This window comes from Salvelinus alpinus, chromosome 14 (assembly GCF_045679555.1).
Source record: "Salvelinus alpinus chromosome 14, SLU_Salpinus.1, whole genome shotgun sequence".
Taxonomy (NCBI): domain Eukaryota; kingdom Metazoa; phylum Chordata; class Actinopteri; order Salmoniformes; family Salmonidae; genus Salvelinus; species Salvelinus alpinus.
Genome location: NC_092099.1, coordinates 9,708,245 through 9,734,704, shown reverse-complemented (window position 1 = coordinate 9,734,704; position 26,460 = coordinate 9,708,245). Strand labels below are relative to the sequence as shown.

The window sequence follows — 26,460 nt, the reverse complement described above, 5'->3', positions numbered from 1 at the left end:
TCACTTAGCTTTTCCTTCAGAACCACTAGCAGGATAAGTATCCTCCACATTTCAACTATAAAAGGTCTAAAAGTTACACTCAACTATAAACCCTGTTCCATGATGACGTTTAGTATGCCCTCAATAGTCTGGTATTAGGACGTCAATTTGTTATATGAATTGTACATTTGGAGATGTATAATCTGTTTGAGTTATAACCGAACACGCAACGCCAAAATAATCGTTGTTAGTAACGTTTTTACTGAGATGGTGGTATCGAAATGATCTCTCTTGCAAAAGGGATTTTATCTCAATGCAACTGAACTATATACATAAAATGAGAGAGAAATGATTAAATAACAGTGACAAATATCCATCCTGTCAGCCCGGAGAAGCCAACCATGGTCTCAGGTGTGCAGGTGTGGGAACCCATGAGAACGAAGTTGAACCTATGATGCTCCTGACATTCCAACAGCTAGCTTGTTTTTCTAAGTGGTCGAGTTTTTGGCCTGCTGAGCCATGCACCTGGCATACACACCCTCCCAGCTGGTATGTTTCCCCATAAAGACTGAGCCTTTCATTGTTCTCCCATAGGGATGTGGGAAGTCTTTAGTTTCCACGTGGTCTCAGGGCAATTCATATTACTGTACTTATATCTGTGACACTCCATTTAGTATGATGTATTACATTACGTTAGGTTACATTATGAATGGAATAGCGGTCGTACAATATCATACGAATTATAGGACATATAGTATCATACATTTTACCCAGTCGTACAATAGCATACGAATTGGATGATGTACCTTATCATACGTCTTGTAGGACTGTAATGGGAATTTTAATGTTTGTGCTTTTCTTATAACTCTTTTCTGTGTGTTCTATTCATGTGCTTTTCTATGTTCATGCAAGTGGCTGACTGTACAAATCCTCACTATCAGTAGCTGCAATCTGGCAGTACGCCCAGACCTTGTTTTGAGAACGAACGAAAGATATCTCTGTTTCAAGGTCTCAGCTTGGAGAGAAGACGCCTCATGAGGTGTTGGTCTGCCACATGTTATGAAACAGTATTGATCGGTCGCATGGATGAGACAATACGGTTATGATTAATGAATTATGCTAAATCATGCAAATATAACTTGTACAGCCCTATATAAGACTGCTGGGACTGCCCAGGAGAGCTCCTGATTGACATGTGTAGTTGGTTGGAACCTCTCCAGCGCGCTGACAATAAACAATGTTTCATTAAGATTGACTTGAGTGATCTTGAGTGTCCCTGTGTAAGAATTTCCACAATAATTTGGCGTCAGCGAACAAAATGATTGATTCTGCCGGCGGAGCTTTCCAGTGGGGGTCTGCGAGGAAAACCGGTGGCACATTTTATAAAGCGTGAGGGAAATTCCCGTCTGACCAAAAGAGGACGAGGACCCACCCAGACCAGACCCTTACTGTGAGCTGCCCAGGTAGAGACACGTCATCCACTAACAATTGAGGGAGTCAATTGGAAAGTCCATTTAAATGAATTTGTATGCAATTTTTTTTTTTTATTATGATTTTTTTTAAATCAAGCCAAGTAATGCATAAAAAGATACCTATAGTCTTATAGAGAGAAGGATATTCACTAGTTTAATGAGAAGACTAGTGCGAGGGTGTAATGGTACAATGGAATGCCCTGCTGACAGCTGTCTGTAGGCATTTAGAAGAAATGTCTAAGGGTCTGCAGCCACTAAAAAATAGGTATTTTTTGAGTATGGGGTGTTATTTATGTGCATAACAAGTAACGAAAGTTGAGAATCGTTGACGATGTACGTGGTAATGTAAAAGATTACCGAGTGTGTTTGGGAATAGTACTAAGTGAATGTGGATGTGAAAGTTGTGTGATTGTGAGATATGACATATTAAGCTAATTGAAATTTGGCTGATTGAAATTATTACTTTTAAGATTGAAATATGGATAATAAGCTGATTAAAATGTGTTTCATAAGAGGATTGAAATCGTACCATTAAGTATTGAGTGAATGAGAGCTGTCAAGGGACTAGCTTACGTGTGAAAGAAGTGAATGAATGCCACAACCAGTTCTGCGTGAGCTGAGTTTTCCAGTTCTGTGTGAGCTGATCTGTAACGTTATCTAGGGGTCTGTCCAACACCGCCGTTGGATCTACAGGTAAAGGATAGCATGTCTCAGAAATCAGATAAGTAACATGTCTCAGAGGATAACATGTCTCGTTAGTAAAGAGGATAACATGTCTTGTTAATAACGAGGATAACATGTCTCATTAGTCACGAGGATAACATGTCTCTGAGATTAACATGACTTTAGATTACATGAGGATAACATGTCTTATCAGTGGAGTTTGATGTATAACATTATTATGTATGGAGATATGAAAGAAGAGGGAACTATTTCCGAATATGCTGTTAAATAGACTAGTGTAAATATCTAAACCCCAGTATGAATAGAACACTAGTCTAGAGGAGGAATTTGTAATGGAACACAAATGTATAATGGGTTACCAGAGATAAAGTAACATAATACTGAGTGTAATGGGTTATTATGATGATCTGATGAAGTAAGAATAGAAAAATAATGATAATGTACAACTAACACACCCACACGTACGTAAGTGGTGAAAAAAAGTATTCTGTTCAGTGGTCCCTTTATAGATCATTTGTATGATAAGGTTAAAGCATTGTACGGGACTTGACTTACCCCTAACCATTAGAACTAATGAATGCTTAGATTTCCTCCACCCTGGTAATGCATTTTGAAATAAGCACAAACCCTGTTAAATAGGACCAATGAATGTTGAACATGATTTTCTGTTAACTAAACTTAAAAGGCTACAGTTTATTGTACTCCCGATGGAGTTTTCGTTGATTCCCAAATGATGACGTTCTAAACCAATGTGAGTAGGCAAAATGGAGACTGCATCTCTTTCCCTGCTGTCTCAGGGGCCAGACTTATTATAGACAGAGCGTGACATCTACTGGGGACTAAGACAGTGCCAACCCTCCAAATCATTACATATGCATCTTAAAATAATAGACATTTAATCAATATTAAAGCAGAAAGTGAATATCCAACAGAGATTGGTAATAAAATAATTGAGTATCATGTTTGTTTTGTTTTAAACCTTGCAATAGGGGGAAAAGCTAAATGTGGTTTGAGAGTGATCTGTGTGTTTAAGCAGTGGGAAAAAGGGAGACCTAGTTGAAGGAAACAGATTTTGGAGACTAGTGAAAGTAACAAAGAATGGAAATTGGCTTTCAGATAGCAATCCAATAATGCAATATTTTACTAATTTAAAACAGAGGGATTGAGCATTGGGACTGATATTAAATTAGAGGCTGCTCACTCTTCAAGGCCTGGTCCACTGCTCTCGTGTTTAAGTAATCTGTTGATTGGGTTAAAGACAACCTTCCTGTGGAACAATATATAGCCGCCAGTACACACTGAACTCAAATAGGCTGTGAGAGACACAGTGGGTAAATTAGGGACAGTTTGTACAGAATTGCATGTTAATGCAACAGTTTAAAAAGATTAAGATTACAAGAGAAGTGTTTACTTTAGAAGGTGCCCAATTCAGCTTTACGGGACAGTGTATCATCTGATATGTCTTGAAGTATAAATGTGTCTGAAGTATAATTCTGTATACAGATGGGTTTATTAAGACTTCCTACCCAAGATGCAGTAAACTCAAAATAATGTATTAAGAATTTTTAGAACTGAGTAATGTAGCATAGTGAAAACTAAGTACATGTTTATTTTCTTTCTTCCAGGACTGATGGAATGTCCGCTACCAAGTTTTTTTCCCATGTTTATCAATGTTCCTGTATCTCTCCATTTGAAAGGCTTCCTGAGGCAGGTGCATTGGGAGAGCAGTTAAAAGTGCTTGGATTCCAATATGAATCGAAGTATTCCCCACCTCTAGTGATAGATGTGTATTGCTGTTGTTGTTTCTTTTCTTTGTTTTTGTCTTGCTTCAATAACAAATCTCACCAGATTGGGTCTGCTGGATGGTGGGGATTTCTCCGTAAGGATTAGGCCTCTGACACCCTGACCTGTAACTGCAGTGAGATCGACAAGATGATAGGGGAGTATAAGCCAATTTGGGGGGGGGGAATGGTTTCAACTATGTGTTGTTATTCTCTAAGACGTTTGTCTTAGAAGTCCGGATTTCCGGAATTACAAATGTCCTAAACTAAACTGTTGTTCTGATCTGTCCTTTCTCGAGGTTATGGTGAAGGTGACCACAGATGGTATCTAGATGCATGAAGGGACAATTCGGACGAAAACAACCTCAACACCCCCTCTATCCGGCTGAATTAATGGCAAAAATGGCATTCAGGATGGTCCTTCACCACTTCTACGGTGAGACCTGAGTCCGAGCAACCTGTACACAGCATCCAGAAGCTATCAATCGCCTTTTCTCTCATACTTTGTCTCTCAGGAGTGCGACATTGGTCCATGTGGAGTGAGCATGGAGAGAGATCCAGTCCAAACTGCTCTCATGCTGCTGGTGTATTGGTAGGAAAATGAACAAAGACATAATGACTGTAAAGAGCAGGACTTTCAGGTGAGAGGGCCATCCACTTTGAACATGTGCTATTAAAAAGACGAACTGAAACACTATCTGAAGAAGAACATGAGGAAACGCCAGGAAAGGAAGAGTGAGTGCCGTGAAAGGGGGTGGTCAACCGTGCCCATAATTGATTTAGGCTTGTCCAAAATTGTTTGTTTGGGGTATCAGATTGATTCAACATCAACTGTCAACCGAGGTGTAATGCGAGCGTCACTTCCTGTTGAATCTGCAGACGTGTTGCTGTGCGTTTTGTTGCTGTGCGTTTTGCTGCCAACTTTACTTTGCTAGCTGACAACTTTACGTTTTTTTGTTTTGTTTTTGTTTTTAATTACCGTTTATATTTTTAGTTTTTTCCATCGCAACTTTTTTCCCTCATTCAACTTTTTCACTCCGGACGCTTTATCTGGACATGGTTCGTCAACACCTTCAACAGCCGAAGCTAAGTAGTAACATTAACATGATGTCTTCTAATTGCAGTCGCTGTACTCATAATATACAGGAGAACGATCGCCTTACGGCGAGAATAGCTGTGCTACAAGCCCAGCTTCAGACGCAATCGTTAGGCAAGGGTAATTTCAGTGTAGGAAAGGAAGAAACAGCGTCTGTGCCACCAGTAAGTACAGATAGTAACGTTAGTATAAATCCCCCCGCACAGTCCCCGCAGCCGGACAACTTTCTCATGGCTTCTGGAGGGAAATGCTGTTGGAATGCTCAACCGGTGTCGCTCATTCAGCCGACAGAAACTTTCAACCGGTTCTCCCCATTATGTAGCGAGTCGGAGTCTGAGTCTGAGTCTTCTCTTGTCTCTACTCCTCCCGTTACGGGGTCTGAGACGCCGAAGGCTCCCACCATTAGCTCTGACAAATTGAAAACCCTAGTCATTGGCGACTCCATTACCCGCAGTATTAGACTTAAAGCGAATCACCCAGCGATCATACACTGTTTACCAGGGGGCAGGGCTACCGACGTTAAGGCTAATCTAAAGATGGTGCTGGCTAAAGCTAAATCTGGCGAGTGTAGAGAGTATAGAGATATTGTTATCCACGTCGGCACCAACGATGTTAGGATGAAACAGTCAGAGGTCACCAAGTGCAACATAGCTTCAGCGTGTAAATCAGCTAGAAAGATGTGTCGGCATCGAGTAATTGTCTCTGGCCCCCTCCCAGTTAGGGGGAGTGACGAGCTCTACAGCAGAGTCTCAGCACTCAATCGCTGGTTGAAAACTGTTTTCTGCCCCTCCCAAAAGATAGAATTTGTAGATAATTGGCCCTCTTTCTGGGACTCACCCACAAACAGGACCAAGCCTGACCTGCTGAGGAGTGACGGACTCCATCCTAGCTGGAGGGGTGCTCTCATCTTATCTACCAACATAGATAGGGCTCTAACTCCTCTAGCCCCACAATGAAATAGGGTGCAGGCCAGGCAGCAGGCTGTTAGCCAACCTGCCAGCTTAGTGGAGTCTGCCAATAGCACAGTCAGTGTAGTCAGCTCAGCCATACCCATTGAGACTGTGTCTGTGCCTCGACCTAGGTTGGGCAAAACTAAACATGGCGGTGTTCGCCTTAGCAATCTTATTAGGATAAAGACCTCCTCCATTCCTGCCATTATTGAAAGAGATCGTGATACCTCACATCTCAAAATAGGGTTACTTAATGTTAGATCCCTCACTTCAAAGGCAGTCATAGTCAATGAACTAATCACTGATCATAATCTTGATGTGATTGGCCTGACTGAAACATGGCTTAAGCCTGATGAATTTACTGTGTTAAATGAGGCCTCACCTCCTGGTTACACTAGTGACCATATCCCCCGTGCATCCCGCAAAGGCGGAGGTGTTGCTAACATTTACGATAGCAAATTTCAATTTACAAAAACAAATATGGCGTTTTCGTCTTTTGAGCTTCTAGTCATGAAATCTATGCAGCCTACTCAATCACTTTTTATAGCTACTGTTTACAGGCCTCCTGGGCCATATACAGCGTTCCTCTCTGAGTTTCCTGAATTCCTATCAGACCTTGTAGTCATAGCAGATCATATTCTAATTTTTGGTGATTTTAATATTCACATGGAGAAGTCCACAGACCCACTCCAAAAGTCTTTCGGAGCCATTATCGACTCAGTGGGTTTTGTCCAACATGTCTCTGGACCTACTCACTGCCACAGTCATACTCTGGACCTAGTTTTGTCCCATGGAATAAATGTTGTAGATCTTAATGTTTTTCCACATAATCCTGGACTATCGGACCACCATTTTATTACGTTTGCAATCGCAACAAATAATCTGCTCAGACCCCAACCAAGGAGCATCAAAAGTTGTGCTATAAATTCTCAGACAACACAAAAATTCCTGTTAAGGCAAGGGCTGATTTCAAGGTTTTACTGTTAACCTATAAAGCGTTACATGGGCTTGCTCCTACCTATCTTTCCGAGTTGGTCCTGCCGTACATACCAATACGTACGCTACGGTCACAAGACGCAGGCCTCCTAATTGTCCCTAGAATTTCTAAGCAAACAGCGGGAGGCAGGGCTTTCTCCTATAGATCTCCATTTTTATGGAACAGTCTGCCTACCCATGTGAGAGACGCAGACTCGGTCTCAACCTTTAAGTCTTTACTGAAGACTTATCTCTTCAGTAGGTCATATGATTGAGTGTAGTCTGGCCCAGGAGTGTGAAGGTGAACGGAAAGGCTCTGGAGCAACGAACCGCCCTTGCTGTCTCTGCCAGGCCGGTTCCCCTCTCTCCACTGGGATTCTCTGCCTCTAACCCTGTTACAGGGGCTGAGTCACTGGCTTGCTGGTGCTCTTTCATGCCGTCCCTAGGAGGGGTGCGTCACTTGAGTGGGTTGAGTTACTGACGTGATCTTCCTGTCTGGGTTGGCGCCCCCCCTTGGTTTGTGCTGTGGTGGAGACCTTTGTGGGCTATACTCTGCCTTGTCTCAGGATTGTAAGTTGGTGGTTGAGGATTTCCCTCTAGTGGTGCGGGGGCTGTGCTTTGGCAAAGTGGGTGGGGTTATATCCTTCCTATTTGGCCCTGTCCGGGGGTTTCTTCGGATGGGGCCACAGTGTCTCCTGACCGCTCCTGTCTCAGCCTCCAGTATTTATGCTGCAGTAGTTTGTGTCGGGGGGCTAGGGTCAGTTGGTTACCTGGAGTACTTCTCCTGTCTTATCCAGTGTCCTGTGTGAATTTAAGTATGCTCTCTCTAATTCTCTCGTTCTCTCTTTCTCTCTGAGAACCTGAGCCCTAGGACCATACGTCAGGACTACCGGGCATGATGACACCTTGCTGTCCCCAGTCCGCCTGGCCTTGCTGCTATTCCAGTTTCAACTGTTCTGCCTGCGGTTACGGAAACCCTACCTGTCCCAGACCTGCTGTTTTCAACTCTTAATGATCGGCTATGAAAAGCCAACTGAGATTTATTCCTGATTATTATTTGACCATGCTTGTCATTTATGAACATTTTGAAAATCTTGCCTCTCTCTAATTTTCTCCTTCTCTCTTTCTTTCTCTCGGAGGACCTGAGCCCTAGGACCATACGTCGGGACTACCGGCCGTGGTGACTCCTTGCTGTCCCCAGTCCGCCTGGCCTTGCTGCTATTCCAGTTTCAACTGTTCTGCCTGCGGTTATGGAACCCCTACCTGTCCCAGACCTGCTGTTTTCAACTCTTAATGATCGGCTATGAAAAGCCAACTGAGATTTATTCCTGATTATTATTTGACCATGCTTGTCATTTATGGAAATTTTGAAAATCTTGGCTCTCTCTAATTTTCTCCTTCTCTCTTTCTTTCTCTCGGAGGACCTGGGCCCTAGGACCATGCGTCGGGACTGCCGCCCGTGGTGACTCCTTGCTGTCCCCAGTCCGCCTGGCCTTGCTGCTATTCCAGTTTCAGCTGTTCTGCCTGCGGTTATGGAACCGCCACCTGTCCCAGACCTGTTGTTTTTCAACTCTTGATGATCGGCTATGAAAAGCCAACTGAAAATTATTCATGATTATTATTTGACCATGCTTGTCACTTATGAACATTTTTGAACATCTTGGCATAGTTCTGTTATAATCTCCACCCGGCACAGCCAGAAGAGGACTGGCCACCCCTCATAGCCTGGTTCCTCTCTAGGTTTCTTCCTAGGTTTTGGCCTTTCTAGGGAGTTTTTCCTAGCCACCGTGCTTCTACACCTGCATTACTAGCTGTTTGGGGTTTTAGGCTGGGTGTCTGTACAGCACTTCGAGATATTAGCTGATGTACGAAGGGCTATATAAAATAAAATTGATTGATTGATTGATTGTGGAGGTCTGCACATTGCAAAATGTATAGTCATTTAAACTAAAAATGCATTGAGATACCAATCTGTCGTTACCACAAGTGATGAGAAAAGTGAGGGTCTTAAATGAAAGTGATAGAATCAACATGAAGCACTAAGGACTGTCGTTCTAAATTTGGGTTGGATAATTTATCAATAATTATAATTATGATCTGGAAAGGCAAGGCTTCTAGAGATAGAGCTGTGTCCTAAAAATGTGAGGAGAGCCACTAGATTGTAGCTTGGGCTAACCTTGCAACAATCTAATTCTTAGCACGGTTGGTGTGAGACTGTTATAACGTTCTCTCTCTCTCTTCCCTGTGAAATGTTATTAACATGCGATAAGGCGATCTGTGCCTCTCTTGCTGATAAGATTTCAGCAGCTATCATGTTTTCTGCTCCTCCAGAGGATGGTGAAACTGACAACTCTGGATGAGCCCCCATTTCTCCCTGTAGATACAGATGATGAGTAATGATTGAATGTTGTTTTCTTTTAACAAGTTGAGGGTAAGGTCATCTAAACCCTTAACCTGTTTACATCATGTGGAACACTGAGCTAATGAGCCATCACCCACCGTTTGAAGGTCTTAATTGTTAAACAACTGGGTTTTATATTTTGACTAAGTTGATGTCCCAGGGACAGTTAGTGAAAAACATAGGTCAATCCAACCCATGTGTGGAAAGAAATATAGAAACAATTGTTAACTTTGAGAGATTTATTCATCTCTGAATCTACAGATCTGTTGTGAATGTGTATTTTTTTGATACTCACTCCCATTAATAGAAGTATAACCTTCATTATGATTATAGTATTACCATACTAAGTGGATTGTACAACCCAGAATGAAGGGTTTGAAATTATATATTTTTTTTGTGTTGGTTTGCCTTACTTTAAAAGAGTATAGAATATTTTGATATAGAAGCTAAAATCTTAATGCTTCCATAAAACTTAAGAGGATGGAATGTAAGTCCAATAGACTTAGTGTGGGCCTGGCTTGATATTATGTTCGCATTACACCATCATAAAGGATCACAACAGGCTATTTCTACATTTTACATTTTAGTCAGTAAGCAGAGTGACTTACATGCTGACCACACCGCTCGCGTTGCGTGTGCAAGGTTTGCAAAGTAAATGTACACATACAGTACATGTTATTCAATCATTGCACCCACACTGCTCGCGCGCCTCAGCGAGCGTCTGCGTGGCTAGGTGTTAAAATAGAAATAGGTTCTATTGTGATGCTCAACGCGCTGCAAGTCCGGCCTCTCCCATCTCCTCATTGGTTTTTAGGAGCATATACCCACGTGGGTGATTGAAAGATGAACTGATGTCCACACTCCAGTCGGTTGTAGTAATGCACCATAAAGCTGGTTGCTAACCGCCATGTCCAAAGAAGTAAAACAGAAGCCTGAGGAAGGAGGAGAGATGACGAGAAAGGAATTTGGTTTACCATTTTATCTGTGGATTGATTGTCGGAGTAGAGGACCTTGTGCATTTCAGGTAAAATAACAATCCAATGTTTATATACCAGGACAAATTAGCTAGCAACAGCAAGCTAGCTAGCTAAATTGCCATAAATGTTTAATGCTTTTCGACCTGTCCCCAAATTAATATACTGTAATTGGTTCAGAGTTTGTTTTGATATTTCAACCTGCGTGTCCTGATCGTGTCTGGTGTGGGGGTACAAAATCAACATGTGCACGTCCGGTTTGGTCAGCATGTTACAGTAGTGCATTCATCTTAAGATAGCTAGGTGAGACAACCACATATCAAAATCATAGTAAGTACATTTCTTCTCAATAAAGTAGCTATCTGCAAAGTCAGTGCTAGTAAGAAAAGACAAATGTGAGTGTTAGTTCAGGAAAGGCAATTGTTTTATGTATTTTTTCTTACAATCAATCTTAAATCTTAAGATTTTATGTGCGCTATGTAATAATGACTGTTGTCAGTTTACTAACATAATGATTGGGTGAGTTAATTGGGTGTCATCAACATAAAAACGTACGTACCGGTAGGTACAGGTTGGCCCAGAAGGGGTGTGTGCGTGCGTGCGTGCATGTGGGTGTATGTGTTTAGCAGTGGAGGGAACTCAGAGGACGAAGGGAAGGAATTTCATTTCAAATTTCATTTTTAGATAAAACTACACTAAATTTTCAAATGTAACCAAATACATGATTAAAAAACATCATTTTGCAATAAAGGACTACAGTGGTTACACCAGCACCCTCTAGGGTAGCACCATGGTGTAGCCAGAGGACAGCTGTTTTCCATCCTCCTCTGGCTACATTAACTTCAATACAAAACCCAGGAGGCTTGTGTTCCTCACCCCGTTCAATAGACCTACATAGTAATTGTAACAACTAGTCAACGCTTTTGCAGTATGAACTGACATGCTATCCATGCAATCAAAGGAGAGAGAATTAACCTATTGCTGCATGTGTGATTTAGAAGTTTGGTGAGTTGGTGATAGCTAGTTGAGCATTTATGGAATATTATTCAATTGAAATTAGTTTCTTCAAGCTACAGGAGAGGGAAGACGTAGATTATATAGTTGAAGTCGGACGTTTACATACACTTATGTTGGAGTCATTCAACCACTCCACAAATTTCTTGTTAACAAACTATAGTTTTGGCAAGTCGGTGAGGACATCTACTTTGTGTATGACACAAGTCATTTTTCCAACAATTGTTTACAGACAGACTATTTCACTTATAATTCACTGTATCACAATTCCAGTGGGTCAGAAGATTACATACACTAAGTTGACTGTGCCTTTAAACAGCTTGGAAAAATCCATAAAATGATGTCATGGCTTTAGAAGCTTCTGATAAGCTAATTGACATCATTTGAGTCCAATGGAGGTGTACCTGTGGATGTATTTCAAAGCCTACCTTCAACCTCAGTGCCTCGTTGCTTGACATCATGGGGAAATCAAAAGAAATCAGCCAAGACCTCAGGAAAAAATGGTAGACCTCCACAAGTCTGGTTCATCCTTGGGAGCAATTTCCAAACGCCTGAAGGTATCACGTTCATCTGTACAAACAATGGTACGCAAGTATAAACACCATGGGACCACGCAGCCGTCATACAGCTCAGGAAGGAAACATGTTCTGTCTCCTAGAGATGAACGTCCTTTGGTGCAAAGTGCAAATCAATCCCAGAACAACAGCAAAGGACCTTGTGAAGATGCTAGAGGAAACAGGTACAAAAGTATCTATATCCACAGTAAAACGAGTCCTATATCGACATAACCTGAAAGGCTGCTCAGCAAGGAAGAAGCCACTGCTCCAAAACTGCCATTAAAAAGCCAGACTACGGTTTGCAACTGCACATGGGGACAAAGTACTTTTTGCAGAAATGTCCTCTGGTCTGATGAAACAAAAATAGAACTGTTTGGCCATAATGACCATCGTTATGTTTGGAGGGAAAAGGGGTAGGCTTGCAAGCCGAAGAACCACATCCCAACCGTGAAGCAAGGGGGTGGCAGCATCATGTTGTGGGGGTGCTTTGCTGCAGGAGGGACTGGTGCACTTCACAAAATAGATGGCATCATGAGTCTGGAAAATTATGTGGATATATTGAAGCAACATCTCAAGACATCAGTCAGGAAGTTAAAGCTTGGTCGCAAATGAGTCTTCCAAATGAACAATGACCCCAAGCATACTTCCAAAGTTGTGGCAAAATGGCTTAAGGACAACAAAGTCAAGGTATTGGAGTGGCCATCACAAAGCCCTGACCTCAATCCTGTAGAAAATTTGTGGGCAGATCTGAAAAAGCATGTGCGAGCAAGGAGGCCTACACACCTGACTCAGTTACACCTGCTGTGTCTGGAGGAATGGGCCAAAATTCACCCACCTTACTGTGGGAAGTTTGTGGAAGGCTACCCGAAACATTTGACCCAAGTTCAACAATTTAAAGGCAATGCTACCAAATACTAATTGAGTGTATGTGAACTTCTGACCCACTGGGAATGTGATGAAAGAAATAAAAGCTGAAATAAATAATTATCTCTCCTTTTATTCTGACATTTCACATTCTTAAAATAAAGTGGTGATCCTAACTGACCTAAGACAGGGAATTTTTACGAGGATTAAATGTCAGGAATTGTGAAAAACTGAGTTTAAATGTACTTGGCTAAGGTGTATGTAAACTTCCGACTTCAACTGTATATTGTTTTCTTGCTTATAGAACTTTAATTTTGTATTGAATTAGTGCAATTTATTACAATTTGCCTTGAGAACTTTAGTAGCAAGTCACTTGCTAGATGCCAAAGTGAGGTTGTTTCTGCCAGAATGGCTAGCTAATGCTAACGACAATGTAATCGATTTTTGGTTGAAGAATCCCTTTCATTGCCCACATCAGATTCAAGCTTCTGGGAAAAAGCTACATCGATTCAGGTCTGCGTATTCAAACTGCGCAATACAACGAGAAGGTAAGAAGAGACAGGGATGTTCTCAAGCAGTTAATCAATACTACTGCATTTTTGGGCATGTAAAAATTGTCTTTTAGGGGGCATGGTTAGTTTCCCTAACAAGGGAAGGTACAAGGATCTTGCAGAGGTAATTGCACATTAACATGCTCTACCTTCTCTGGGAATGTCGAAATCAATTCAGAATGATTTGATAGCTTCCATCGCATCATCCATTAAAAGTGACATTAAAAGAGTGGTTGACACAGCCCATTTTCTCGCATGGTAAATGATTGAAACCACAGACACCAGCAATTGCTTGCAGTTGTCAGTTATCATCAATTATGTGGATGGGCTACTATTGGGCTACTTTGATGTGTCAAGTGAGAGAGATGCGTAGTCTGTGTTTGACTTTGTGAATTTGGACTTTAACTTCATGGAGAAACTTGTTGCCCAAAACTATGATGGTCGCTGCTGTAATGGAATGTATCTGCTATTTGTATTTACAGCTAAGTCCCCTCCTGTTCCCTGATTTAAGAGGTGATGACCACTCCACCACCAGTGTCAACTCTGATATGAACTGAAGCAATGTCTCATGTGCCCTCTCATCCACTTGCGCATTGAATGCTTCCTTTTCAAGCACTGTGGGTAGCCCTGTCCATTTTCTCTCATTTCTGTATGTAGAGTCAATCACATTCACAAATACAATCACATTATTACACAGCAATGTGATTTTACTCCTTGCTTGGACTAACTCATTCTTAGCTCTTTTGTTTAACTGTGTTGTGTCATTGTTGTTTGTCTTCCCAGTCAACTCCTGTCCTTCCCTCAGTGGAAGAGTTGAGCTCTTCTCCAACACAATCCATCTATGATGAGCCTGTCCTGCACTGAAGCCTCTGAACACCTCAAATCAAATAAAATGTATTTATATAGCCCTTCTTACATCAGCTGATATCTCAAAGTGCTGTACAGAAACCCAGCCTAAAACCCCAAACAGCAAGCAATGCAGGTGTAGAAGCACGGTGGCTAGGAAAAACTCCCTAGAAAGGCCAAAACCTAGGAAGAAACCTAGAGAGGAACCAGGCTATGAGCGGTGGCCAGTCCTCTTCTGGCTGTGCCGGGTGGAGATTATAACAGAACATGGCCAAGATGTTCAAATGTTCATAAATGACCAGCATGGTAAAATAATAATAATCACAGTAGTTGTCGAGGGTGCAACAAGTCAGAACCTCAGGAGTAAATGTCAGTTGGCTTTTCATAGCCAATCATTGAGAGTATCTCTATCGCTCCTGCTGTCTCTAGAGAGTTGAAAACAGCAGGTCTGGGACAGGTAGCACGTCCGGTGAAGAGGTCAGGGTTCCATAGCCGCAGGCAGAACAGTTGAAACTGGAGCAGCAGCACGGCCAGGTGGACTGGGGACAGCAAGGAGTCATCATGCCAGGTAGTCCTGAGGCATGGTCCTAGGGCTCAGGTCCTCCGAGAGAGAGAAAGAAAGAAAGAGAGAATTAGAGAGAGCATACTTAAATTCACACAGGACACCGTATAAGACAGGAGAAGTACTCCAGATATAACAGACTGACCCTAGCCCTCCGACACATAAACTACTGCAGCCTAAATACTGGAGGCTAAGACAGGAGGGGTCAGGAGACACTGTGGCCCCATCCGATGATACCCCCGGACAGGGCCAAACAGGCAGGATATAACCCCACCCACTTTGCCAAAGCACAGCCCCCACACCACTAGAGGGATATCTTCAACCACCAACTTACCATCCTGAGACAAGGCCGAGTATAGCCCACAAAGATCTCCGCCACGGCACAACCCAAGGGGGGGGGGGGCGCCAACTCAACCCCTGTCCTGCACTGAAGTCAAATCTCTGAACACCTCAACTCATGGTTCATACCCGCATTCAGTCACTGGTGTCGTCTCCGTGCGTTCCGCACCTACTGTACTGTATATCATGTGTTTCCCATCCTCCTAAATTGTTCAAGTCACCAGCCTCCACTGGTGTTTGGGTGGGCTAATGTAGGTGTAGCGTGGTTCGTCCTGCGTTGTGTACTTTTAATTAGGACACTGCCACAACTGGAGGTCTGCTGGTTGGATTCTTTTTATTTGCCCTGCACACGAAGAAACAACACACAATATTTTAGCCCTTGGCGCAGTCACAGCTCTCAGGCACCTTGCTATGCCGAAGGTCAGGCAAAAGAGAGCGTCAAAAATAAATAACAGGTGCTGTGTCCACACCTTCAGTGCACAACAGCACACCATACAATACAAGTAAAATGATATAGAACATAATTCGGACAAAATAAAAGACATACCTGCACACGAAGAAACAACACACAATATTTTAGCCCTTGGCGCAGTCACAGCTCTCAGGCACCTGCACAAGCACATGGACACTCACTCAAACACTGTCCCAAGTACTCACAAGTTACAATAGATACCCTAGTTAGCGAGCTCGGTGAAACTTGTTAACATAAATCTTTATATTGTCCACATTGTAACAAACTTATGGTTGCATAACAGCACATTGTGTAACATTACCACGGTTTTATATTGAACAATTTCGGAGCCAAGGACAACATACCTCGCTAGCCGAAGGTCAGGCAAAAGAGAACAATAAGGGGGTACGGAAATACAGATAACCCGCGATGGGCCAAACCAAAATATACAAAACTTTTACAATCACGTGTATGGACAATATTGATTTGAAAAAGTGTTTGTACACCAAAGAATAACATTAGCTATGCAGCTGTAATTAAATTAAAAAACACACTGAATTATTATTATTATTATCAAATGATTAACATCCCCTCTTGACCTGGCCTATTTGAATTGGTCCTTGTGTGCAACTTGGTGCATAATCTAGGGGAACAACATCACACTGCTACATAGGCATGTAGGTACAGTATGTTGGTGTTGCCTCACACATGAACAGCTCCTGTACTCATTACATTTTTCAGATGGTTTTGTGGTAATGACAGTACTACGAAGTGCATAGTGCTGGTTAGAACATGGCATCGAATCCAGCCTGAGTTGGTAAATGCTACATATTATTTACAGTATATTTTCATGCATGTATGTGCATATATTATACAGTCTTGAATATGTTATATAATTACGAAATAAGGCCCAAGGAGGTGTGGTATATGGCCAATATACCACGGCTAAGGGCTGTTCTTATGCACGTCGCAACTCGGAGGACACAGCCCTTAGCCGTGGTATATTGGCCATATATCACAAACCCCCAGGGTGCCTTATTGCTATTAGAAACTGGTTACCAATGTAATTAGATCAGTAAAAATACATGTTTTGTCATACCCGTGGTATACAGTCTGATATCCCTGCACAGCGTCTATTTGCGCTCCTACTGGATGGAAACTACAAGTGTAATGGCTGTGCTCAATGCAATGGCACTTATTAATGTAGATCCTTCAAACACCCCCAAACAGAGAAACAGATCCCAATCAAAGGTGTTATCACGTGCTCCACTAAGGCAGTTATTTATCTTATAACTTGTCCCTGTGGTAAAAATGATGTGGGTAAAACAAAGCGCAAATTAAAAGTACGAATCTCGGAGCATCGTAGCGCCATCAGGTGCAAAAACTCTACTTACCCAGTTGCAGCCCACTTTTTGGAAGCAAACCACTCGATTTCGTCCCTACGTTATATCGGCATCGAACATGTCACCCTCCCTAGGAGAGGGGGTAACCTCGACAATTTACTGTTAAAACGAGAGGCTGCCTGGATCTTTAATTTAAAGACCCTTGCTCCCTTCTGTCTCAACGTAGACTTTGATCTGAAGCCATTCTTGTGATTGTCGTGATTTTGCTATTGTATATGTTTGTAGGCCTATGTGGCCGAATTGTATCTATGATCGTATGCTATCCATTCATGTTTTTGGTATGTTATTTTTATATCTGAAGATTAACCAATGATATCAGGCCACACCCGGCCATGATTACAGACACTTGTGTGTGTCCTTTGACACTATATAAACTAGTCACCCCGCAGTGTTTGTCATTATACCCTGATGAAGACAGCTTGTCTGCTGAAACGATGGTTATTAAATTATTGCATCTGAGCTCCTAGTGTGCGGCTCTCCTTTAATTTTTAAAGTGTTCTACTCCTCTAGCCAGTACCTCGCCTAAATAGGTGTGCGTTTCATTCACCTCTAGATATACGGTCTGATATACCACGGCTGTCAGCCAATCAGCATTCAGGGCTCGGACCACCCAGTTTATAATACTCAATAAGCTGTTCACTTCTGTGAGAGAGTTTGCGGATATACCAGAGGGAAAGCATATGCTATGAAAGCTACTCAAATCATTCCTTTTGACCAAAGTATGTTTTCTCCCTCCATTGAGTGGTACTATATGTTTTTTTATTGTTGCGTTATTGTAGTTTAGGTAGACAGATCAACAAAGGGAGGGAGTTCTCAAAATCCAACAAACAGTTGTGTGAAATCTACAAGTCAAGAGAACACCAGTCTACAACAATAAATGAGTACTTTGGTCACCTTGCTTAGGCAATTATGCAGAATCTGGTTGTCTTCTACCCAGATTGGATCACTTAGGGCTTTCATTTAGAGATGACCCCATGGGACTGCCATAGCAACAGCTTTAGATGGCAATCAATCAACCCCCCCTCCACCATGTTATTGTGGCTGAAGACAGATGACCTAATCGTGGTCAAATAATGATTATATAAAGCAGACACTCACCGGCTTCTACTAACAGTGTATGGCTTCTACTGTTGTGCACAGAATTGCTCACTCATTTATTTCAATTTCGAGCACTTAGGGTGCTTGTGTTTGTGATGTCATTCATTTTCCCATGGAATTAAACTTGACCTTTTTAAATTGGACCTTTTTCACATTTCAAGGCGAGCTAATGCACTACAAAAAAAGCCATACATCACTGTAATGGTATTTTAAACTGATAGCCACTACCATCTCATGTACTGTTCAGTGGAGGCTCCACAGAGGAGGAAGGGGAGGACCATCCTCCTCAGTGAAATTTAATGAAAATAAAAAGTGAAATATTAAAGTTATCCTTTTTAGATAAAACTATACTAAATATATTCATATGTCACCAAATAATTGATTAAAATACACTGTTTTGCAATAAAGGTCTACAGTAACTTCAACAGCACTGTCTGGGGTAGCACCAACTAGCTTCCGTCCTCCTCTGGCTACATTGACTTGAGGCTCGTAGGCCTCACCCCCTTCCACAGACATACATGGTAATTATGACCACTTCCGGAGGACGTCCTCCAACCAATCAAAGCTTTTGCAGTATGAACTGACATGTTGTCCATCCAATCATAGAATTAGGATCAGAGAATTAGCCTAGTGAGTGGAATTGGGATTGTGCCACAGAGCATTATGGGGGTTCTATGTGTTGAGAGGCTTGGTGACATTGTTGGATAGAGATAATGAGTGAAGAGTGATAGTTGAGCATTTTTTGTATATTATTCAATTCAAATAATTTTTTTCAAATTACAGGAGACGGAGAAGGTACCTAGCTAGCTACAAGCACGAGTGTGCAGTTTTCTCTGCCATAAAGATAGAATGGCCCAACACTGCCGAAAATGTTGTGGACTTTTTGTTGAAGAACCCCTTTCATTCTCTGGGGTACACGGAAAAGGTGTGAATTAAAAGCGAGGGTCGACCTCTGCCCGAGATCAGTTTCATGAAGAGAGATGCAAAGATGATCGCGTTCAATACCAACCGGTATCAAAAGTATAGCTGGTTAACAGGGAGCCTTAGATCAGGCAGTCTGTATTGCTGGACTTCCCTGCTTTTTGGAAAGTCTGAGCCTTGGTCGAAAGGTGGGTGCAGTGACCTGAAAAACATTGATCGTTCAGCTAAACGAAAAAACTAAAGCAGGGCATGCAAGAATTTGCTTGTAGAGGACACGACGAGAGGGAACGTTCCGTTAACAAGGGCAACTACAAGGAGCTTGCAGAGGTAATTGCACGTAACGATGCTTTACTTGCTGAACATATGGAACTTTCTACTGTCTTTTCTGGGATGTCGAAATCAATTCAGAATGATTTAATAGCTTCCATCACATTATCCATTAAAAGTCAGATTAAAGTGAGAGGTTGACACAGTGCATTTTTTTGCATGCGCTCAGGTAGGCTTTCCACTTTCCTCCAGTATTTATTTAGCAAAGATGATAACACCTATTTACTCCGGACAGACACAAACAAAAACGCATTACATACATTTTGCAACAGCCTAGGCTACACCTAAACATTAGAAATCTGGCATGCTGTATCAGATGAAAACAAGACTATTTTTCAGTCTGTTCAACCACTCTGGGACCTACACCAGTCTGCTTGCAGTTGTCAGAAGCCACTTCTGGCTTGCAGAAACCACTTCTCATGTGCCTGCTCATCCACTGGCACATTGAATGTTTCCCCTCCAAGCACTGGAGTACCCCACCAATTTTCTCTCATTACTGTATGTAGAGTCAATAGCTTACACAATCACATTAATATACATCAATGATTTTACTCCGTGCTTAGACTAACTCATTCCTAGCTCTTTTGTCTAACTGTGTAGTCTCATAGTTTTTTGTCTTCCCAGTCAGATCCTGTCCTGCACTGGTCAAGCCTCTGAACACCTCAACTCATGCCTCATACCCTCATTCAATCACTGCTGTGATCCCTTTCCAACACGGTGTAAGTAGCCCTCTCATTACCATTCTCCATAATATTGTACTATAAATGTCTTTATTAAATGCTTTCGGTTAAAATAATTAGTCTTTGACAATTTCTGAAACACTGTGGTCTCCGTGAGTTCCGCGCCTATACCGTGCGTGTCCCATCCTCCTCAATTTTTCCAGTCACCAGACATTGGTACTGTTGTACTTGTGCTTCTCCTCCCAAGTCTCAGTCGATTGGACACCCCACCAACAACAGTGGCAGCTTGTTCTAAGGAACATGAATAAAGAAAGGAACTTGAAGCAAATGAGTACGAGTTCAATAGGAAAGAGGAAAGGAAGAGAGAACAATGACACTGCTAATTATGCTAATGTAGTTGGCTGAATTAGCACAACAGAACCCAAAGCTGTTTCATCCACAGTTCCAGAGGGCCCCGGTCCAAAATGCCCCAGCCTCCATCTGTGGCCCTATCCACAAAGTGTCTCAAAAAGGTCCTAGGAATCCTCCCAGCTCAGAGTTGGTTTTAGGATGATGTCAAGACACTGCCCAGACAAGCTCTGAGCCAGGAGAAAAATCAACTCATAAAAGCTTATATCAGTAGGTAATCACGACAGTTTGAAGTATCGCAAAGGAAAGATAGTGATGACGCTCATTGACATTGTTGCAAAGGATGAGGGTTATACAACGGGTGGTTCTAATGCTGGATGCTAATTGGTTAAACCCACTTTCCAGCCATGTCTATTCCACAAATTACCACCGGCTAAATCTATGATGTTGAAATGCCTATTTACTGTTCCATCTCACTGCACAATCCACTGTCTCATCAGCTCCAACAGGCAATTTACAGTATATACAAGATCTACACTGTAAAAACCAGCATTTGGTTTTCAACAGCGGCGTTTTGTAATAACCTTGCTTTCTGTCTCTACAACATTTGCAACAATGTTTCAATATTGAAATTCAATCTCCAGCTGTTCTATGGTAATGAACGTGTCATGACGAGACAGACAGGCTGGCAGCATTTCTCAGCCAGTCAAAATCATGAATCAGCATATTTTTTTAGGGATATATACAAAGAAATGTCAATAGAAAACATGACATTTAACTAGTTTGCTGTCATTCCAGCTTCATTTGTAAGTGATTGTGTTAGATGTGTAGTTGGCTATCTCTTCTGAACAGTAGCCTTGTGAGAGAGCAAATGTTCTATGCCAGGCACATCATCAGCACATCATTAGCTCATTGTTATGGATGTATCCCCCAAAAAAATCACGAGAAAACAGCTTAAACAAATGCAATTGCAGCTAGTTTGCTGTTATTCTGGCAGCACTGTTTGACGTGACTTTGTTAGCCGCTTAGCAACTCTAAATCGCTTTGGCACAATAGGCAGCAAGTCATTTGCCGATAATGTTACATATAAAGTTGCATACTTGTTTGAAAGGTCTATCATTTTCATCGAACACAATCAAAGTTAACATAAGCCCTAGATGCCATCAATTGCCCAATTTATAGGCATGCCCATAAATGTAACAACTTGATATTGCGCTCCAAAGGTATAACTTGAAATAACATGATGTAGGTAATTAAATAATCGAAAGAAAAACGTGTTTATTTATAAGCATAGTATTTTTGCTTACATTATATATACAAAAGTATGTGGACAACCCTTCAAATTAGTGGATTCGGCTATTTCAACAATACCCGTTGCTGAAAGGTGTATAAAATTGAACACACAGCCATGCAATCTCCATAGACAAACATTAGCAGTAGAATGGCCTTACAGAAGAGCTCAGTGACCTTCAACGTGGCACCGTCATAGGATGCCAACTTTCCAACAAGTCAGTTCATCAAATTTCTGCCCTGCTAGATCAGCCCGGCTAGATCAGCCCTGGTCAACTGTAAGTGCTGTGATTGTAAAGTGGAAACGTCTAGGCGCAACAACGGCTCAGCCGCGGAGTGATAGGCCACACAATCTCAATGAACAGGACGGTCTGTCCTCAGCTGCAACACTCACCACCGAGTTCTAAACTGCCTCTGGAAGCAATGTCAGCAATAACTGTTCATTATTGTGCTGACGTTATTGTGCTGACAAGCAGCCATTGGATTATGGAACAGTGAAACACGTTCTCTGGAGTGATGAATCACGCTTCACCATCTGGCAGTCCGATGTACGATTTTGGGTTTGATGGATGCCAGAAGAACGCTACCTGCCTAAATGCATAGCGCCAACTGTAATGTTTGGTGGATGAATAAAGGTCTAGGGCTATTTTTCATGGTTTGGACTAGGCCCTTTAGTTCCAGTGAAGGGAAATCTTAACGCTATAGTATACAATGACATTCAAGACGATTCTGTGCTTCCAACTTTGTGGCAACAGTTTGGTGAAGGCCCTTTCCTGTTTCAGTATGACAATTCCCCGTTGCACAAAGTGAGATCCATACAGAAATGGCTTTTCGAGATTGGTGTGGAAGAACTTGAGTGGCCTGCACAGACCCCTGACCTCAACCCCGTCGAACACCTTTGGAATGAATTGGAACGCCGACTGCGAGCCAGGCCTAATTCCCCAACATCAGTGCCCAACCTCACTAATGCTCTTGTGGCTGAATGGAAGCAAGTCCCCGCAGCAATGTTCCAACATCTAGTGGAAAGTATTCCCAGAAGAGTTGAGGCTGTTATAGCAGCAAAAGGGGGGCCAACTCCATATTAATGCCTATAATTTTGGAAGGAGATGTTCGACGAGCAGGTGTTCACATACTTTTTGTCATGTAGTGTATCACGTGAAATAGGCCTCGTGAAATCATTGTCAAAAGCGCAATAAATATTGTTGCATGTAGGTCTAGATTATTTATGGATTGACCATATAGAAATATTAAAACATTATTTGAACAACTCCAAAGCAATTGCATGTGGTTTTCTATTATCAAGACACCTGCTGGTAACTCTTAACTGGTTAGGACAGCTCAAGAGGTCTCTTAAATATCTGTAGACTAGGTGGGATTCTAACAACTAAAGAGGCTTCATCCATAGCTTTTGTTTTTAACCATAAGAGTAGGAGTAAAATGTCTCTATTCTCAGCACTTACGACAAATATTCTACTCTGAAACGCTTAGTGGATACTGGCCCTGGTCTCCCCCACTGGCCCACAATGATGTCCCACACCTTCCCTCGCCTCCCCTCTCTTTAAAACTTTATATTGGCAATATGGCTGACAAACCCCTAGATAGACATAGGCTCAAATTCCCCATGCGTCAGCTGTTCGGCTGGTGAGCTTTTGTCGAAGCGGAACCGTTTATGAAGTGGCAAAAGCATCATTTTAGTCACATATTCTCTCAGGGCAAGATAACTTGGAGAAGTGTTTTGGATCCTCTTTGAGAAGCCCTTCCCAAAATGTCTTGCACTGATCGTGAGCTCCATTTGAGACATCCCTGAGAGGTGGAGCTGAGGAGGTGTTTATTTTAAAACCAGGTCAATCATGTTATCTGGTGTTATTTTGCCATTGATCTTGGTCCTGAATCGTGAGTGACTATGCCTCATCACCCCATGCCTCGGGAGATGGTGGATTAGTCCCTACACCCTACATAAGCACTGACATACACGCACACACATGCACATACTATACGCACGCACAATAAGCTTGCGGAGGCCCAAGAGTGGCTTGCCATTGGCAAAGTCAGTGGCCCATGATTTTGTGTTCATTTGAGCAAGGCACTTAACCCTCATTTGCTCTAGGGGCGCCACACTACTATGGCTGACCCTGTAAAACAACACATTTCACTGCATCTATCCGGTGTATGTGACAATAAAACATCTTATTTTTTATTATGATTTACAGTGAGCCCGTGACTATAGTGGTGTGCTGCCTAATATGTGCCAGTGAATAAGTACTTGCTAGCTGACATACACACACACACTGCACAAGACCTTCTCCAGCCTGACCAAGACTGAGGTTGTCTTAGGCCGTCTGTTTCCCAATAAGTTAATTCAGACACACACACTCAAACACACACACACACAGGAGGTTATTTGGACTCTCCATATGAGAGACGAAATAAGAATGGAGATGTTTGCAAGTTGCGTGGCGTTTCACCATTTTAGTTAGCTCCCATGCCCCAAACCATGGCAAGTCTCCAGTCGTTTCCCCTTGGTTAGGTGGATGTTCCTGGGTACAGCTGGGGGTTTCTAGTCAAGCTTTCTCTCTGGGCCCTTGGGGTTAACGTGTCATTCAGAGTGGATTCTCTGGTTCTCCCGCCTACTCTAAATTATTCAAATGTTTACCAAGATGTCGCAATGCGGTTTAGAGTTTGTTTTGCCTTCTGAAGTGGCCCTTATTATTCCAGCTATTACAAAAATCTTGGAAATGATTGCAGAGGCTATTTCATGGCACACCAGGAACTTGTGTCATCTTCATTTGAATGAAGAAGTGAGAAGCAATCAGGCAGAGGTGGTTTCACCTAACGTCCCCTTGGTGTAGCTAGCTGAAGAGGGCTATGTCGTCGTATTCATTTTGTATCACAGGATCTGTGAATTGTGTATGCGTGCATGTCTGTTTAATGGTGGTGGTTTGTATCTGGCATGGATGTGTCCAAGAGGCAGCTCCGGTTCCTCAGTCACAGATTCTTCCAGACAACCCCCCCTTCCTGCCCTCCGACCAACACACGCACATATTCCTCCCATCCCTCAACCCTCCACTAAACTGAAAATCTCTCTCTCGCACACACATGCACACACACAAAGGCGTAGTAGTCGGAGGGCATCAAATCAAATCAAATCAAATCAAATTTTATTAGTCACATACACATGGTTAGCAGATGTTAATGCGAGTGTAGCGAAATGCTTGTGCTTCTAGTTCCGACAATGCAGTAATAACCAACAGTAATCTAACCTAACAATTCCACACTACTACCTTACACACACACACAAGTGTAAAGGGATAAAGAATATGTACATAAAGATATATGGATGAGTGGTGGTACAGAACGGCATGGCAGATGCAGTAGATGGTATAGAGTACGGTATATACATATGAGATGAGTACTGTAGGGTATGTAAACATAAAGTGGCATAGTTTAAAGTGGCTAGTGGTACATGTATTGCATAAAGATGGCAAGATGCAGTAGATGATATAGAGTACAGTATATATACATATGAGATGGGTAATGTAGGGTATGTAAACATTGTATTAAGTGGCATTGCTTAAAGTGGCTAGTGGTACATTTTTACATAATTTCCATCAATTCCCATTTTTAAAGTGGCTGGAGTTGAGTCAGTATGTTGGCAGCGGCCGCTAAATGTTAGTGGTGGCTGTTTAACAGTCTGATGGCCTTGAGATAGAAGCTGTTTTTCAGTCTCTCGGTCCCTGCTTTGATGCACCTGTACTGACCTCGCCTTCTGGATGATAGCGGGGTGAACAGGCAGTGGCTTGGGTGGTTGTTGTCCTTGATGATCTTTATGGCCTTCCTGTGACATCGGGTGGTGTAGGTGTCCTGGAGGGCAGGTAGTTTGCCCCTGGTGATGCGTTCTGCAGACCTCACTACCCTCTGGAGAGCCTTACGGTTGTGGGCGGAGCAGTTGCCGTACCAGGCGGTGATACAGCCCGACAGGATGCTCTCGATTGTGCATCTGTAGAAGTTTGTGAGTGCTTTTGGTGACAAGCCGAATTTCTTCAGCCTCCTGAGGTTGAAGAGGCGCTGCTGCGCCTTCTTCACAACGCTGTCTGTGTGGGTGGACCAGTTCAGTTTGTCCGTGATGTGTACACCGAGGAACTTAAAACTTTCCACCTTCTCCACTACTGACCCGTCGATGTGGATAGGGGGGTGCTCCCTCTGCTGTTTCCTGAAGTCCACAATCATCTCCTTTGTTTTGTTGACGTTGAGTATGAGGTTATTTTCCTGACACCACACTCCGAGGGCCCTCACCTCCTCCCTGTAGGCCGTCTCGTCGTTGTTGGTGATCAAGCCTACCACTGTAGTGTCATCCGCAAACTTGATGATTGAGTTGGAGGCGTGCATGGCCACGCAGTCGTGGGTGAACAGGGAGTACAGGAGAGGGCTCAGAACGCACCCTTGTGGGGCCCCAGTGTTGAGGATCAGCGGGGTGGAGATGTTGTTACCTACCCTCACCACCTGGGGGCGGCCCGTCAGGAAGTCCAGGACCCAGTTGCACAGGGCGGGGTCGAGACCCAGGGTCTCGAGCTTGATGACGAGTTTGGAGGGTACTATGGTGTTAAATGCTGAGCTGTAATCGATGAACAGCATTCTCACATGGGTATTCCTCTTGTCCAGATGGGTTAGGGCAGTGTGCAGTGTGGTTGCGATTGCGTCGTCTGTGGACCTATTGGGTCGGTAAGCAAATTGGAGTGGGTCTAGGGTGTCCGGTAGGGTGGAGGTGATATGGTCCTTGACTAGTCTCTCAAAGCACTTCATGATGACGGAAGTGAGTGCTACGGGGCGGTAGTCGTTTAGCTCAGTTACCTTAGCTTTCTTGGGAACAGGAACAATGGTGGCCCTCTTGAAGCATGTG

The 26,460-nt window shown here is 42.7% G+C and overlaps 1 long non-coding RNA gene across 3 annotated transcripts in view; it reads left to right on the top strand.

Annotated features, from left to right (window-relative positions):
* The window catches only part of LOC139538360 (uncharacterized), a 41,610-nt gene extending 31,773 nt beyond the window's left edge, over positions 1-9,837 (top strand). For all 3 annotated transcript variants that reach the window (XR_011667720.1, XR_011667719.1, XR_011667718.1), the window contains one exon: positions 3,984-9,837. This is a non-coding gene — a long non-coding RNA (uncharacterized lncRNA). The remainder of the gene's footprint in view (positions 1-3,983) is intronic.
* Positions 9,838-26,460: the final 16,623 nt, after the last annotated feature.